Raw genomic sequence first — 15498 nt, forward strand, 5'->3', positions numbered from 1 at the left:
CTCTCCGAGCAGGCAGCCAGCCAATCAGGCTCCTGCTAATCAGACGTGCTGAATAACAAAGCCGGGGGGGGGGGGGGGTGGCAGACAGAGAAAGTGTAACAGTGCGAGCAAAAAAAGGGGAAACAGGATGAAAAAGAAAGGAGAGCAGAGCGCGCGCGGCAGAGGGGAAGAGAAATGCAAAAGGTGCAGAATTGCAAAAGATGAAGCAAAGCCCTCTACTTTTAACTAACCTGGTTGGTTCTTTGTGAGATACCTTTCTATTTGCCGTTTGCTTGTGCTGGTGCCTGTGGCTTTGGGAAGTACAGTAGCTCCCTGTGACTCTGTATTGTTGCATTCAGGAGAGAAACTTAATCCCTGTCAATATATAACATATGCCATAAAGGGAAAGAGCCATAGACAAAAACTGACTTAACGTGCCTTTTAAACGTGTTCTGCACAACTGCTTTATTCCTCTTCCGTGAAGCTCCTCTTTATTTTCTCCCTTGACTCGGAAAAGAGGCTATATAAGTTTTTGGAAGTTCCTCACCAAACCTAAATAGTGACCTGAGTTACTTGTAGGCATTAATGACTTGAGCCGGGGGTGGGGAAAGAAAAAGCAAGTTGCTTCTTTGTAAAGTGACAATTTAAAATGTCTAAGGTTTACTACACTAAAGGCACAATTAGAAATTTAGAGCCCCTGGTTTAAAAAAAAAAATGCCCGTTAACAAAGACTGGATGAAAGGGGCTGAAATTTGGGGTTGAGGAGCAGCCTGCTTTTGACACAGTGCCAGCTCACAACTATCTACTGTGGCAGGGAGAGGGAAAGAAAGGATGAATTAAATCTTCAGTTAATCCTCAAACCTTTTAACCAGCAGTTTCAGCCTCGTCCTTATCCATGTCCTTTATCAGAGCTGCTATAACACAGCAGAAAAGGCTGAAGTGAGTTTTACCTCCTCTTGCCTTCTACTGTTGCAAGAGGCTTGGATGGGAGACGCTCTGGAGGAAGTGCTAATGAGCAGTGAAATGACTGCAAGGCCAGCAACAGCAAAGAGAAGGTCAGGAAGCTTCTAAGTCTGGCTAACCCACCAGCAATCAAGATTTGACTCTACCAGAGGAGGATTTTATTACAGGTTTAGAAAAGTGTCAAGTGTCAGACAAGGACGTCTTTCTCCTTATCTGCTAAGAAAATCATGGAGTGTTTGAAAGAATGAAACAGCGAACTTGGCCTTCCATTTCCATAGGTGTGTCACCCGGAAGTTTTTCCTTTGTAGATTTCTTGAGAGCCCAGAGATGTATATGGTGGAGGGAGAAGACGATGAGAATTAAAGTCCTTTCCTCGCGTTAATAAAAAATACCCACAAGTTATGAAATGCAAAAATATGGAAAACCTGCTCTACGCATAATGGGCGTGTGAGTACAGGCAGGTCCGTCTACATACATACCTGCAGCACTGCTTTCCAGCAAGGTAAAGAAACGCAGCTAGCTTGTTTAACATCAAGTTACTTCCTTCATATGGCATGCCAATTAAAGACAGAAGAGCTTTGAAATGCCCATTTTCAACCTGTTAGGAGAGTCAGGGCATATAAGGATCCACCTTGTCCCTTTAGAAAAATGGATAGGACAAATCCATAGCAAAGAGGTCCTGTTTTGAAGTATGTTGTTCCCTTTCAGAGAGATCAGTTTTACAAATCTATAAAAAAAGCAGCTAGTAATGTTCATAAGCTGAAGAGTACCCAGGAGTAGATGTAAAAATGCTTGACCGATGGGCCATCTGGGTGGCTCAGTCGGTTAAGCATCTGACTCTTGATTGCGGCTCAGGTCATGATCTCATGGGTTGTGAGTCTGAGCCCCGCATCAGGCTCTGCACTGACAGCGTGGAGCCTGCTTGGATTCTGTCTCTCTAACCTTCCTTGCCTCTCTCGCTCTCTTTTTTTCAAAAAAAAAAAAAAATTTAAAACAAGCCTTGACTGGTGTTATCTGAAATCATTATATTAAAGAAATGAACTGATTGAAATAAACTTTCATTCCTAAAGCTATCTCTCTCGGGGCGCCTGGGTGGCTCAGTCGGCTAAGTGTCCGACTTCAGCTCAGGTCACGATCTCGCGGCCAGTGAGTTCGAGCCCCGTGTCGGGCTCTGTGCTGACAGCTCAGAGCCTGAAGCCTGTTTCAGATTCTGTGTCTCCCTCTCTCTCTGACCCACCCCGTTCATGCTCTATCTCTCTCTGTCTCAAAAATAAATAAACATTAAAAAAATTTAAAAAAAAAAGCTATCTCTCTCTCTTACAAGTTGGAGCTTTCTGAGGCAGGGATTTTTATTCTATTAATTAGCTAAAGAGTTCCAACTAGTTCTACAAAATGGAATATTTTATTGAACACCACTTCTTCCTTCCCTCTTCACGTATAACCATCACTTAATAGGCAGATCCAAAGGCATGAACAGGTGGTAGGAAAAGAGAAGCAACAGTGGTCATGATATGATACAATTTGCAGAAGAAGAGCTACTAGTGTGCTCTTCTAGATTCCTTCCTACTTTGGAAATAAATATTATCTAGATATTTTGAGTCAGCAATTTCTGCCTTGAAGTTCTGATGGGCACGTTGACATATAACATGATGGTCCCCTTCGCCTCAATAAAGTTGCTGGATGTCACAATATTCTTAAGTCAAATCCTCAATTACCCATTGAATGTCTGGAGGACAAGCACCACAATATCTCACGCTTCTGGTCCCAGTGCTCATAGCATTTCCTTTCCTGTTGGGGATGCCCAGAGAAACTAGGGAAAGCGATTGTGTGGTCAAACATTACACAGTGCACGGCAAGCTCCAAGCTTACTGTAATGTTAGGAAAAGGAGAACAAAATCAAGTTGCGTGAGGGTGACTAGAGTAAGTTTTGGGGATGAGGCAATTTTGATAATTACCAGATTTTATGTCATTATCTTTAAAGGCTGCAAATGGTTTTACACTCGCAATCCCATTTTTATGACTACTCTGCGACGTTGGTTAAGTACTCACTCCATTTTATATATGTGGAAAATCAGGCTCAGAGGAATTAAATGACTTGCCCCAGGACCCACTGGCTAGAACTGGCCTTTGACTAGGATTTTCTGACCCGAAATCACTCTTCTCTCATCTATACATATCTGCATATGTATGTGCACCTATGTATACACACATGTATGTCTATATATGTGTGTGTGTCTCCACACACCTACACACCCACATAGACACTTTCAGATGCTGGCAGTGGTGTCATACTGGCTGGAGGGTAATATTTATAGTGAAGGTAAAGGAGTAGAGGGTAGGCTACCCAGGTTTTCCTATAGATATATGTTACCTGACAATGGAAAGTATCTTATCGAAATCTACGGTGTCTCTGTCTCCCACCTTTGTCACTTCTAAAACTGTTTCTAGTACCAAGGAAAAATAACAAAACCCTAGGTAATCTAGATGCTTACTAATGGCGGCCTGGGGAAGGCCCCTTATGGCATGGGAGCAGGGCGTTGGCCGAGCTCCTTTTCCCTCTTCAGGTATCTACATTAAAGCCGTCTCACCAGTGTCTGAGCAGCAGCAGGGGCCACAGCTGCCATAATACTGGTGGCTGGCTCCCTGTACAATATATTAGGTGAAATGAAAGCAGAAGCAAGAGAGAGAGAGAGTGTCAGGGCTGTCTGAAGCATCATTCCAAATGGTATGGATTTAACAATACTTAATTTAAAAAACACCAGCTTGGACAGGAGCAAGCTGTTAACATTCAGTGTGCTTTATGGCAGGAAAGAGTGAGCTAAACTCTCCGAATTTCTCTCCCTGGGGAGAATGCATTACAGCGTCCGCGCCAGAGCCACCTGTCTCTTCCTGAGGTTGGGCCTCCTCACTTGGCCCTCCAGTTGCAGTTCGTGGAGTGGAGAGGGCAAAGGGTCTTCTGGAAAGAACTCAGGGGTGGGGGACCTTGGTGAGCTCGGTAGAACCCCATCTCCCCTCTTGCAGGAGGTGGTAACGGCAGTGTCTGAGACTTTCTAGCCTCACAGGCATGTATGAAAGTGGTTTAGTTTCCCTGGCTAATTCTGAAAATTAAAAAGAGGAAAACATAGCGTGGGGATGAAGAAGATGAAGCTACAGGAAGCTGACTGCTACTCTCAGGGGCACAGCTGCAATCTGACCAGGAGTTTGTAGCTCTCCATTTCACCTAACATCCTTTCAACACCAAAGCAACTGGAACGTTTGTTACCGTTTTCAAATCATCTTTCACACATGACCTCATGTGATGTGAGCAGAAACTCTGTAAGGTAGAGAGTGATTATTATCCTCACTTTATAGGTAGCAACACTGGTGCTCTTCTCTGTTAAACACATTCATCCACATTACTTATTATCAGGTAGCAATTCGGGGCTCTATCTGAGGTCTTTCACCTGGCAACCCCTTGAGATGCTAACTCATGAAAATAGTTGCATTTATTGAGGTTCTCCCATGTGCCAGGTACTAACTACTTTATTATTTCATATAATCCTCACAATAACACTATGGGAGAGGTACATTTATTGTTCTCAAATGGATATGACTTATGGTCAATTCGTACTCAATATTGGTCCCAGCTAGTGCCTTCCTGAAATGCAGAAGCCAGAAACCTAGCAACTACATTTCCCGGACTCCCTTGCAGCTAGGGTACCAGAGGTAATTTAGATTTGGCTACTCAGGAGCAGTCCCACAAGATTTAAAAGAAGTGAGGCAGAGACCACACTTTATTCTCTCTGCTTGCCAAAATGGCTAAAGAGTAAGGCAGTTTGTGTGCAACCATGACAACCAGTCATTGCCTTTGTGGATGATAAGAGGCAATCTTGGGGAATGCAGTTTATCAGCTGGATCAGAGAAGGTGGGAAGACTTTTTACATACAGCCCTTACATTTCCATCCAGCTGGTGTATGGAATAGAGTAGCATGGGAATCTTCAGAAAACTCAAACTAGTCTTTTTTTGTTGGCAATTCCAACTTTTTGTGAGTTAATGAATTCCTTTATAATGTAACACTTCCTGCTTTAATTAGCAAGAGGAAATTCTAGTCTCTGAAACAGAATCCTTGACTGAGAATATCCCCTTTACCAGAGGAGAAAACTGAGGCATGGAGAATTCATTAATTTTCCAAGAATACGTACCCACAGAGGGGAAGGGTCAGGATCTCAGGGGGAATCTGTGTTCTTAACCACTAATCTACCCTGCCTCTTTGTAGAGCAGAGGGCTATAGTTCAGAGATGGGAGAGATCATTGCTAGTTTGAGGACTCAGTAAGGGGGACTGAAATGGAAGAAACAGAAATTGAAAAACACCTTGAGATATAAAGAGACTTTTTTGCTTTTGTTGGTATTTTTCTTCTTTTTAAGAAAATTTTATTTAAATTCTAGTTGATTGACGTATAGTGTGATACTGGTTTCAGAAGTAGAATTCAGTGATTCATCACTTACATACAACACCCGGTGCTCAACACAAGTGCCCTCCTTAATACCCATCACCCATTACCCATTTACCCATTCCCCACCCACCTCCCCTCCAGCAACCCTCAGTTTTTTCTTTACAGTTAAGAGTCTCTTATGGTTTGCTTCCCTTTCTTTTTCCCCCTTTCCCTATGTCCATCTGTTTTGTTTTTTAAATCCCACACATGAGTGAAATCATATGATACTTGTCTTTTTCTTACTGACTTATTTCGCTTAGCATAATACACTCTAGCTCCATCCACATTGTTGCAAATGGCAAGATGTCATTCTTTTTGATAGATGAGTAATATTTCATTGTGTATATATACCACATCTTTATCTATTCATCAACTGATGGATATTTGGGCTCTTTCCATTATTTGGCTATTGTTGATAATGCTGCTATAAACATCGGGGTTCACGTGCCCCTTCAAACCAGTATTTTTGTATCATTTGGGTAAATACTTACTAATGCAATTGCTGGGTTGTAGGGTAGTTCTATTTTTAACCCTTTGAGGAAACTTCATACCGTTTTTCAGAGTGTCTGCACCAGTTTGCATTCCCACCAACAGCGTAAGAGCATTCTCCTTTCTCCACATTCTCACCAACATCTGTTGTCTTTTGTGTTAAGATAAACAGAGACTTTCAAGAGATGATAAGAAAACGGGAAAAGTTTTGCAGGTGAGGAGGACAGAGTAAGCAGAGAGAAAGAGGAACATGTAAGGCCAAGGCTTTACTCACCCTGACCCACTATTTCAGGCTGCTTAAAGAAGAAATATGTTTTTTACTTCTTTGTCCCACAGTCTCAGATCACATCCTCATTGATTTCTCCCTACAAAGTGTCAGGAACTCAACAAATTTTAAAATTTGATTTGATTCATCTTGAGTTGCCTAAAGTACTAAGAGCCTCAGCTTACATTTCTTCTCATTGCCTCCAGTGCTCAATTCAGGGCTTCTCACGTAGGTATTCAGTTAGCATCTGTGACCTGGCCAGCAGCAGAGAGGAATTCTGGAGGCTCTTCGTGCAGTGGACAGAACCCAGATTTTGAAACCGGAGTGTTCAGATTCTAGCTATTCCCTTTACTACCAGGAGAGCTTTAGGGAAATGAATTTCTGAAAGTCACTGAGCCTAGCTTTTTTGTTTGTTTTTGTTTTAAACTTATATGATGAGAATAATGGTTGGCACCACAGAGCAGTTGTAGGCAGTGGGGCAAGGGGTTTGTAGAGTATAGCTCGGTACAAGGTAAGAGATCAGTGAAACATTACCATGCTAGTTGGTGAGTATATGAGTATCCCCTGTACATGTCTTTCAACTTTTCTATGTATTTGAAAATTCTGATAAAATTCTGGAAAAAATTATTATCATAATCTAGATTCTAATTCTAGGACTCCCTCCCCCTGCTCTGAAAAAAACAAACAAACATAAACAAACAAACTCATAGCAGAGCACTGAACTGCATCAGGAGGAAAGAATTATTCACTACTTTCAAACTGGCGGTCCTTCTTCCCCCCTTTTTCTCCATTGCTACGGCTATGTTATGGATCGCAGAGGTTTGAATTAGCTTCAACAAACACTTATTGAACACCTACTGTGTGCAATGCTTGATAAATAAATAATTCTGAAAACAGATAAACTGTCTCTTAGAGGCTTTTTGACATAGATACCAGTTTAATTGCTGAGGTTTGAATTATGGTTGTAATATCCACATATTAAACCCAAGTGTAATATATAAATCCTAGGCCCTTGATTCTCAGTTCAGTACTATTTCCATGACATCATTCTTCACAGATAAAATAATTATACCAGAGCCAGACAATACGGTGAAGGGGTGTTAACAGATTTATAGACAATACAGAGAGAGGGATTAAAAGGTAAAAGCCAGATTCCTCTGCTTGGCATTCAAGGACCTCCCTGATCTGTTTGTAGTCCCAGGATAATAGAAAGTCATGCTCCAGCTCAATTGAAATACCTGATATTACTCCAATACTCCAAGTCCTTCCACTCCTGTGTATTTATGCTTCCAGTCCCTCCTGCCTGTAAGGTCCTCCCTGCCATCTCTGTTTTGCTCAAATCCTTGTTAACCTTTGGGATGTAGCTCAGATAGCTCCCCCACAAAGCCTTATATATAATTGGCATTAGATAAATACTTGTCAAATTAAGCATGTGAATTGACCTCGGCTATGGCTATAGATACAGTGCCAGGAAAAAAGAAAAGAGGGAAAAAACCAAGCAGGAGAATGGCAAAAGAAAACAGAGTCTCCGAAAACTAAGGAAAAATGGAAATTAAAGATAAAATCAAATTTGAATTTCAGAATAGCAATTAAACCATGGAAAATCAGAGTCCTCTTCCTCTAAAATAAAATAGATTATTGGGTAGTCTTCAATTTTATTTCTGTTATATGCTGTTATATTTGCTCATACCAGCAGGATGAATGGTTTCTCTGTTAAGTTAGAAAGATTATCTCATATCACAATTATAAACATAGTCAAAGAAATTCGAAAAACTATAAAATAATGGAATGCTGAAAAAGAATCTATAATTAAAAATAATTTATAGTATAGTTTCTTTTTTAACTTTCTGAAAAGGGCATGGAATTTGTAGGTAAAACTGGATGTTTTATCTTTCCTACTTCAAAATGTGATGGGCTGTTCTTTCTTTTGAAAAGACTTTTGTGAAGGAATTTGGATCTTGGTAAGCATGGCAAAAAGAGAAAACATTACATACGGTAATGACATAGAGAATTGAATACAAGCCAACAACAACAAAAAGTTACCAATCTGCAGGTGTCCTGAGGGGGAAATAGTGGGTGCAACTGGGAGAACTAGGTAAAAGAATCTACAGATTTATCTTTCTTGCCCATGCATTTTCTAGAAGTTAAAATCCAACATCGGTTCCCAGAACAGAAACTGTAGTTACGAGACAGTATAGGATTCTAAGGATAAAGGGGAGAACCCCCATTCCTTAGTTAGGATTGTAGGGTGGGACCTAGTCACAAACGCCCTTTGAAGAAGCTGGAGGGGACACAGGTCCTAGTCTTGAGGTTTCAAGGCCAGCAAGATAAGTTTGAGGCATGTCACTTGATCTTACCTCTCGGAGGAATATAAATGGGGACATGTCTGGGCTGTGTAAAATAAAGAGGCAGCAAGACTCAAGGGATATGACTGTGAGGATTTGGGGAAGATCTGTTTGAGAGAGGCACATTCCTCTCCGAATAGTCCTACAGGCCTAGCTTTTGGTTTGGGTGTTTGGTCACGTATCTTCTCTTTGCCCTCCCCACCTCCAACCTCACTCTGTATGTCTCCTTTGATTTCCTATCACTCAGACTGTAATAAAAATGCTCTGTCATCCTCAGATGACCCTGTAAGTAGAATATTTACTGTACTCATAGGCATCTACTTTTTCTCTCAATACATTGGTTTTTAAAGTTATGCCTACATTTTAAGGGACAAAACATTAAATAGCATACCTGTGGCAGAAATATTAGCTGTCTCCCAATATCTTTTTCTGCCTTGCTAATAAACATACATGCCCAGCGAGAAGAGACATATTTCCTAGCCTCTCTTGCAGCTATATGTGGCTGTGTGACAAAATTCTAATTAAGGAAATGTAAGTAGGGGTTGTGGACGTAGTTCCAAGTGAGGTCCTTAAACAGAGGGGCATCCCCTGCTTCACCATTTCCTCCTCTGTGTGGCTGGAATGATAATGGGAAGACTGGAACGTGGACCATGAGGTGATCTGGAGGGGATACTATGCACCAGAAAGAGGGCCCTGACTGCCTGACACTCTGAAGCATCATAGTGTTCCTAGACTGGCTACCTCCAGACTTTCATGAGAGGAAGAAATGCATTTAATACAACATGTGTGTTTTAACGTAGTAATTGGTGGCAGGACTATACAAAACCATTAAATATATAGGCAAGTTATATAGTCTTCTGTCAGCTTAGGATCTATGAATAAACATCATGCCTCTGGCTTTGACTAATGGCCATTATAGAAATGTGTATGTGTACCACTCCCAAGATCTTCTAAAATTACCTAGGATAGTTTTGCTTATGTAATCCAATTATATAAGAATCCCCCTGGCAAATTCTTGGAATATAATGGTCAAATACAAAAAGCATATCTTTGACAGGTGAGAATGTTTCATTTTTTAGATAAAGAGAACTAAATAAAGGTGGGTATGTTTCCTTTTTGTAGATAAAGAGAACTATATAAACTTCCTGAGTTTCTATCTTTGCTTTGGCTACTAGAAGGGTCAGAACGAAAATTTGTGCTCAATGGTTAGATATTTCCTCAGCCTATGGCTTTTAAACATTTTCTTACTCTTTCTTGATTTTTACATTCTATTATTCCATATAAGTGGTTTGGTATTTTATGCATTGCAATTTTACTCTAAGCAACCTTTGGATTTGTTTGGAAGAGGTAGGGTAGAAGTATATAAAATAAACATTGTGATTGTAAAAAAGAAACCATCTACGGGGCACTTTAAGGGAGGTGATGGAATAAGAGAGTGATTTCATACAGATGAAAACAATGTTTTTCTTTATCCTTATGGCAATTAAACTCATTTTTGTTGCCTTCATGATTTATTAAACTTTCCAAGGCTATCCTACCCTTTCTAAGCCTCATGTTTTATTTTCTTTAGTCATTTGGAGAAACTTTAAAATTATTTAAGAAAATTTATTCAAACTCGATTATTATTTCTTATATGGTACTTCCACTGGTATAATGCCATTTGAATGGAAAAATTTGCTCCTCCATAATCAAATATAGTACCTTAGAATTCATACAATGCTACTACATTTCATTTGTACAGGTTCCATTAATCTAATTTCTGATTTCGCTGAAATGATTATCTCCTGAAGCTACTATTACAGATGATGTATGTGGGGGAGGGGTTGGCAATGTCCTGATTCACCTGACATATGGGACAATGTACTATTCCCATCTGGTTCTAGTTGTCGAAGTTGCTCAAAGCCTCAAGTTAGTGAAGGTTGGGGTCATGAGGGCACTCTTGCCATATACTGTACAAATATATTACTGGTCTCAAGAAGCCTGGGAAAGAGTTAATGCATCAACTGTAAATCATTACCACCATCAAAAGAAAGAACAACAGCAAACCACTCAAACATTAGGCTGTCAGTCTTGAAGGTGGTGTTTGTGTCTTGTCTGTTCATTCCCAACTTTTGCCATGGCTACCTGGCACACAGTAAGAATCTAATAAATGTTTGCTGAACGTATGAATTATTATAAAAGCATAAGCCTGACTCCTCAAAAATTAAACATAGAATTATGATAGGATCCAGCCATCCCACTTCTGAATATATACCCCAAAGATATGAAAATAGACAAATATTTGTATACTCATGCTCACGGCAGCATTATTCAAAATAGCTAAATGGTACAAGCACACAGGCTTCTATTGACAGATGAATGGATAAGCACACAGGGTATATACATACAATGGAATATGATTTAGTCTTAAAAAGGAAAGAGATTCTAGATCATGGATGAAAACTTGGATGAAACTACAACATGGATGAAACTTGAACACATGTGTGATTTCATTTATATGAAGTACTTAGAGCAGCTAAATTCATGGAGACAAAGTATCAGGAGCTGGGAAGGGGCAGATATAGGGAATTCATGTTTAATGGGTATAGAATTTCAGGTGGGAAAGATGAATTCTGAAGATGGGTGGTAATAATGAATGCACAATAATTTGAATCTACTTAATGACATAGAACTGCACTCTAAAAAGTATTTAAAATGGTACATTTTATGTGAGATACATTTACTATAACTTAAAAAAATTTTTTGAATGCTCATCTATCTTTGAGAGGGAGAGAGAGACAGACAGACCTTGAGTGGGGAAGGGGCAGAGACAGAGGGAGACACAGAATTGGAAGCAGGCTCCAGGCTCTGAGCTGTCAGCACAGAGCCTGACACTGGGCTCAAACCCACAAACCGCGAGATCATGACTTGAGCCGACGTCAGATGCTTAACCGACTAAGCCACCCAGGAGCCCCTACTATAACATTTTTAATGAAGAGAAAAATAATATAAGATAAAGTACTTATGAAAGTCTGTACACTTATGTATTATGTTTCTTAACAGTATGATTTATTTTGCTTATTCTTTATGCAACTTTCTTGTATTCACAATATTCCCTTTGGAAATGAGGTGTGGGAAAATAATCAAGACTTGCTTCAAAAATTACACTTATTAAAATTAGATTGGACACATGTATTTAATTTTCCATGCCAAATGACCATGTTTTGATATCTTTAAATGGCTGTTACTGCTCACATGCCGATATAACGTTTTAATGAAGAGTCGGCAAAACAGCGAAAGTAATCTGTGGTGCCATTTACTTTAGGATTCTGTAATTATTTCCCCTTCTTTTGGAGGGGTGATTTCCACTGAAACATGAGTTTGCTTATTATAGACAGGGATGCCATCCACTGTGTGTATCACAATAGAATAGGTCCACTGTGTGGACTTCCGAAGTGTTATCCTGGAGACTTCTTGTGGATGACCCAACAGAGTATTTTCACAGGTCTGTTCAAGGAAGAACTTATTTTTACAAAGAATGAGAGTCATGAAAAGAAGCTGGGGGTAACGATAGTACCCTGGTGTAAAACCTGCATGTACACCTAGTAAAATTTGGAAATTGAATTCACTCTGCTTCAGATTTCATTTTCTCCCCTATTAAATCAGAGTACGACACAGGCATCACAAAATCTGCCATAAATAATTCTTCACAACCGTCTGCTTCACTTTGAGTGCTCTGGACTCTCTCCAGCCATAAAACCTGGATCTACTTTTACCACTAAAGAGGATAGTCCCCCTCTTGGTTAGGGCTGAAGACACTAAAATTGAAAAGAAGCTTGTCGTTCAAGCAGTTACTCTGCATGCTATGTCTTACACAGAAAACAGGGGTTTCACCATGGAGCTAGGCAAGTCCTTGAAAATCTTGACAAGATTTATAAATAAGATGTGTTGTTTATTTATTATTAAACAAAAAAACCCTTTCCATTGTGTTTTCCTTGGTGATGTAACATGATATGTATTTTTGCCAAGAATAGGGTGTGGTTGCTTCGAGGCTTAGCCGATCATGAAATGTCATGCTTAAGACTTGAGTCAGATCATCAAAACAATGTAATTCTGGAAAAAGAGTGCCAACAGTTTCCCCACTTCTGCTAGATTCAACTCTATTTGAGTTGTGAGCATTAGTAGGTTTCCTTGTGACTGTGTCCAGTCATGACTCTGAAAATATCATCAGCAAATCTTGAATTTTATACTTTCGTGCTTCATTCTGAGGGTATCTTCCTCCCCTGCTGCCTGACTTCCTCCTGCATTCCTTCTATCCCTCCCTTTCCTTCTCATTTCTTTGTCAATTTTTGTTGGTTAATAATAATGTACTTACAGGAATTAAAATCAAATGGAAGAATATTACTTAGGGATTGTACTTCAAAACACCCAGCAATGCAGGCTAATGAACTCACAACTTTTTAAATAGACTAATGAATCCAACTTCTTAAACACTTGTCTCTGTAGGACTACTGAAGATCTGGAAATAAATTTTTGTAAAAGTTGGCATAGTTCAATACTTTTCCAAAGAGTCTGGTTAACTCAGCCAGCTTGGGGGTTTCTCTACTCATGATAAGCCCCTTTGGTATGCAAGTTCCCTGAGTGCAGAGACTTGGTCTTTCTCATATACCTCTGTAACTCCAGTGTCTATAATAGTGCTTGATTCATGTAAGGCATTTAATAAATATTTATTAATGAATAGAGTAACCAGTGAGATAGGGTCCTGGGTTCAACAGAGGACTTGAAAGATCTAGGTCCATATCAAGAAACTAGGATCCAGAGTGGTAGATTAAGTATGTCTGATAAAATATCAATAAAGTCTGACCAATGAAATACACATTGCTTATGATGTATTATTTCCTTGGATAATATAATTTGTAATATAAAAAAAACAAGCATTTTATATTTTACTATAAGATGCTTGAGAGTAGATAATAAGTTCTCAAATATTATCTGTTAAATGTCTAAATATTGAAAAAATCCACGCTCATCGGATAACTGTCTTAGGCAGATGTGTGGATCACGAACATAAAGCTTCTACAATTCATTTATTAAGGTGACTTCTAAAATATAGAGCTAAGATACCAATCCCCCCTTTAAATACTAGAAATAATAATTCCACTATTTATATAACATTAAAAAGCTAGTCCTGTGTGATTTCTGAAAACATAAAAGTTCTGTTTGTTCAAAATATAACTGCTCATGGCAGCAAATACTGTTTTTTAAAATACTGTTGATAAGGGAATGAGACCCATGCTCTGAACTTCTCAGGATGTGCATGGGAATATTTTTGTCATAAAATCAAAGGGCTGGACTAGATTTGCTAAAGTCTCTTTTACCTCTAAAATTTTATGACTCTGACTTTAAAAACAAATTACCCATGGGGAAGTAGTGTCTTTGTAACTCACTCAGAATTTTCATTGTCATTGGACAGAGACTCCTCACTGATTCACCATATTCTGGCTCAAGTCTTGTTTATAGCGTATTAGCTTTGAACAAGTCTTTTTTTTAAGGGTGCTCTGAAAATCTTGTACTAGCCATAGAGAGCCTATCATGAACCATAACTGAGTTTGGAGATTGATGCTCCAAAAAGAAAAGATACTAAATGTCATGGAAAGTTAGGGAAAAACTAGGCAAAGTGCTCAGATCTCACATTTGCCATTCTGCAAAATGGTTAAAGCACTATTGTTCAACTGTGGGCAGTGATCCACCAGTAGGTCATGAAATCAACTTGGTGTGTAACAAGTAGCATTGAAAGTAAAAGTTAAAAAGAATAATTCAGAGTAGAAAAGAAAACATTTAATATATCTCCTATAGTTAGGATAAGTACTGTTTGATGACACTTATTTCAGGAGTGTGTGTGTGTGTGTGTGTTTGTGTGTGTGTGCATTTCAGTGGCATGTGATTTGGGTTACCATGTACAATGTACTTCTTCCTGTGGAGCACGTTAAAATAAGCTTGAAAACTATTGGTTTAAATGAAAAAAGTCATTCCAAGTCCAATAAAAACAGCTATTCAAAGTCCTTTCAAATTCTGTAATTAGTTCTATGAAATCCTGAAGATCTCATGAGCATCCTATGCAATATAGCAAAGAGGTAGGGTGTAAATGGGAAGGTTTCTTTCCTCAAAGAAAAGCAGCACCAAACTCACTCATCAATTTTGAACACCAGAAGCGAAGATCACTGAACCCAAACTCTTCCATCTAATGGGTTTGATTGGAGACGGAGGCAGACCCCCACTCTGTCCCTGATGGATGGTGGATATCAGCTACACCCAAATGTGATTATATGTGAGCTCAGACAGAATATAGATCAGCCAAGGGATTCCTTAAAAACCTTTCTTATTGACATATATTATGTATACAGAAAAGTATAACTAGGAGATCTGTTTTCATCTTGAGGGAAAAAGAAAGACTTTGTAGCTTTCTTCATCTCTTCCTTCTCCTTTGGCATCTTGTATTTCTGCCTAAGAGATTTCTAAGAACCCATGGTGACTTCTTGAGGACAGGGAAACATATTATAGAAGTGAAAACACCTCGTGTAGAAATTCTTGTCTTCATCTTGGTGTATATCTTACATAACATTTTTTCCCCTGTAATATGATTTTACTTTAATTGGTGAGTCAGTATTTCCATCTCCTTTTATTTATCAAAACATTTTTTGGGTGTTTTTAAAAAGTAAAACCTCAAAGTTAGCTCAATAACTGGACAGTCCACAGCACTTTAACATAATAAGTAATTATGCACATAAAGTACATAGAAACATAGAAGTTTTTCATAAGGACATGGAATTTAATGATTGTGAAGTATGATAAATGCGGGACGAGACAGTTTCTTTTAAGACACATACAAAAATATATACATTTACTGAGAGGCTGGTATATGTCAGGGACTGTTCTACATGCTACAGGAATAAATGAGACAGCCAGGAAAATCCCTGGTTTTGCAGTGCTTACACTAGTCAGGG

General features: G+C 39.1%; 1 protein-coding gene across 2 annotated transcripts in view; it reads right to left on the minus strand.

The window, feature by feature from the left end:
• The window catches only part of ADAMTSL1 (ADAMTS like 1), an 888150-nt gene that overhangs the window by 380129 nt on the left and 492523 nt on the right, over nucleotides 1-15498 (minus strand). The window lies entirely within an intron of this gene.

The sequence above is a fragment of the Prionailurus viverrinus genome, chromosome D4 (genome assembly GCF_022837055.1).
Source record: "Prionailurus viverrinus isolate Anna chromosome D4, UM_Priviv_1.0, whole genome shotgun sequence".
Taxonomy (NCBI): domain Eukaryota; kingdom Metazoa; phylum Chordata; class Mammalia; order Carnivora; family Felidae; genus Prionailurus; species Prionailurus viverrinus.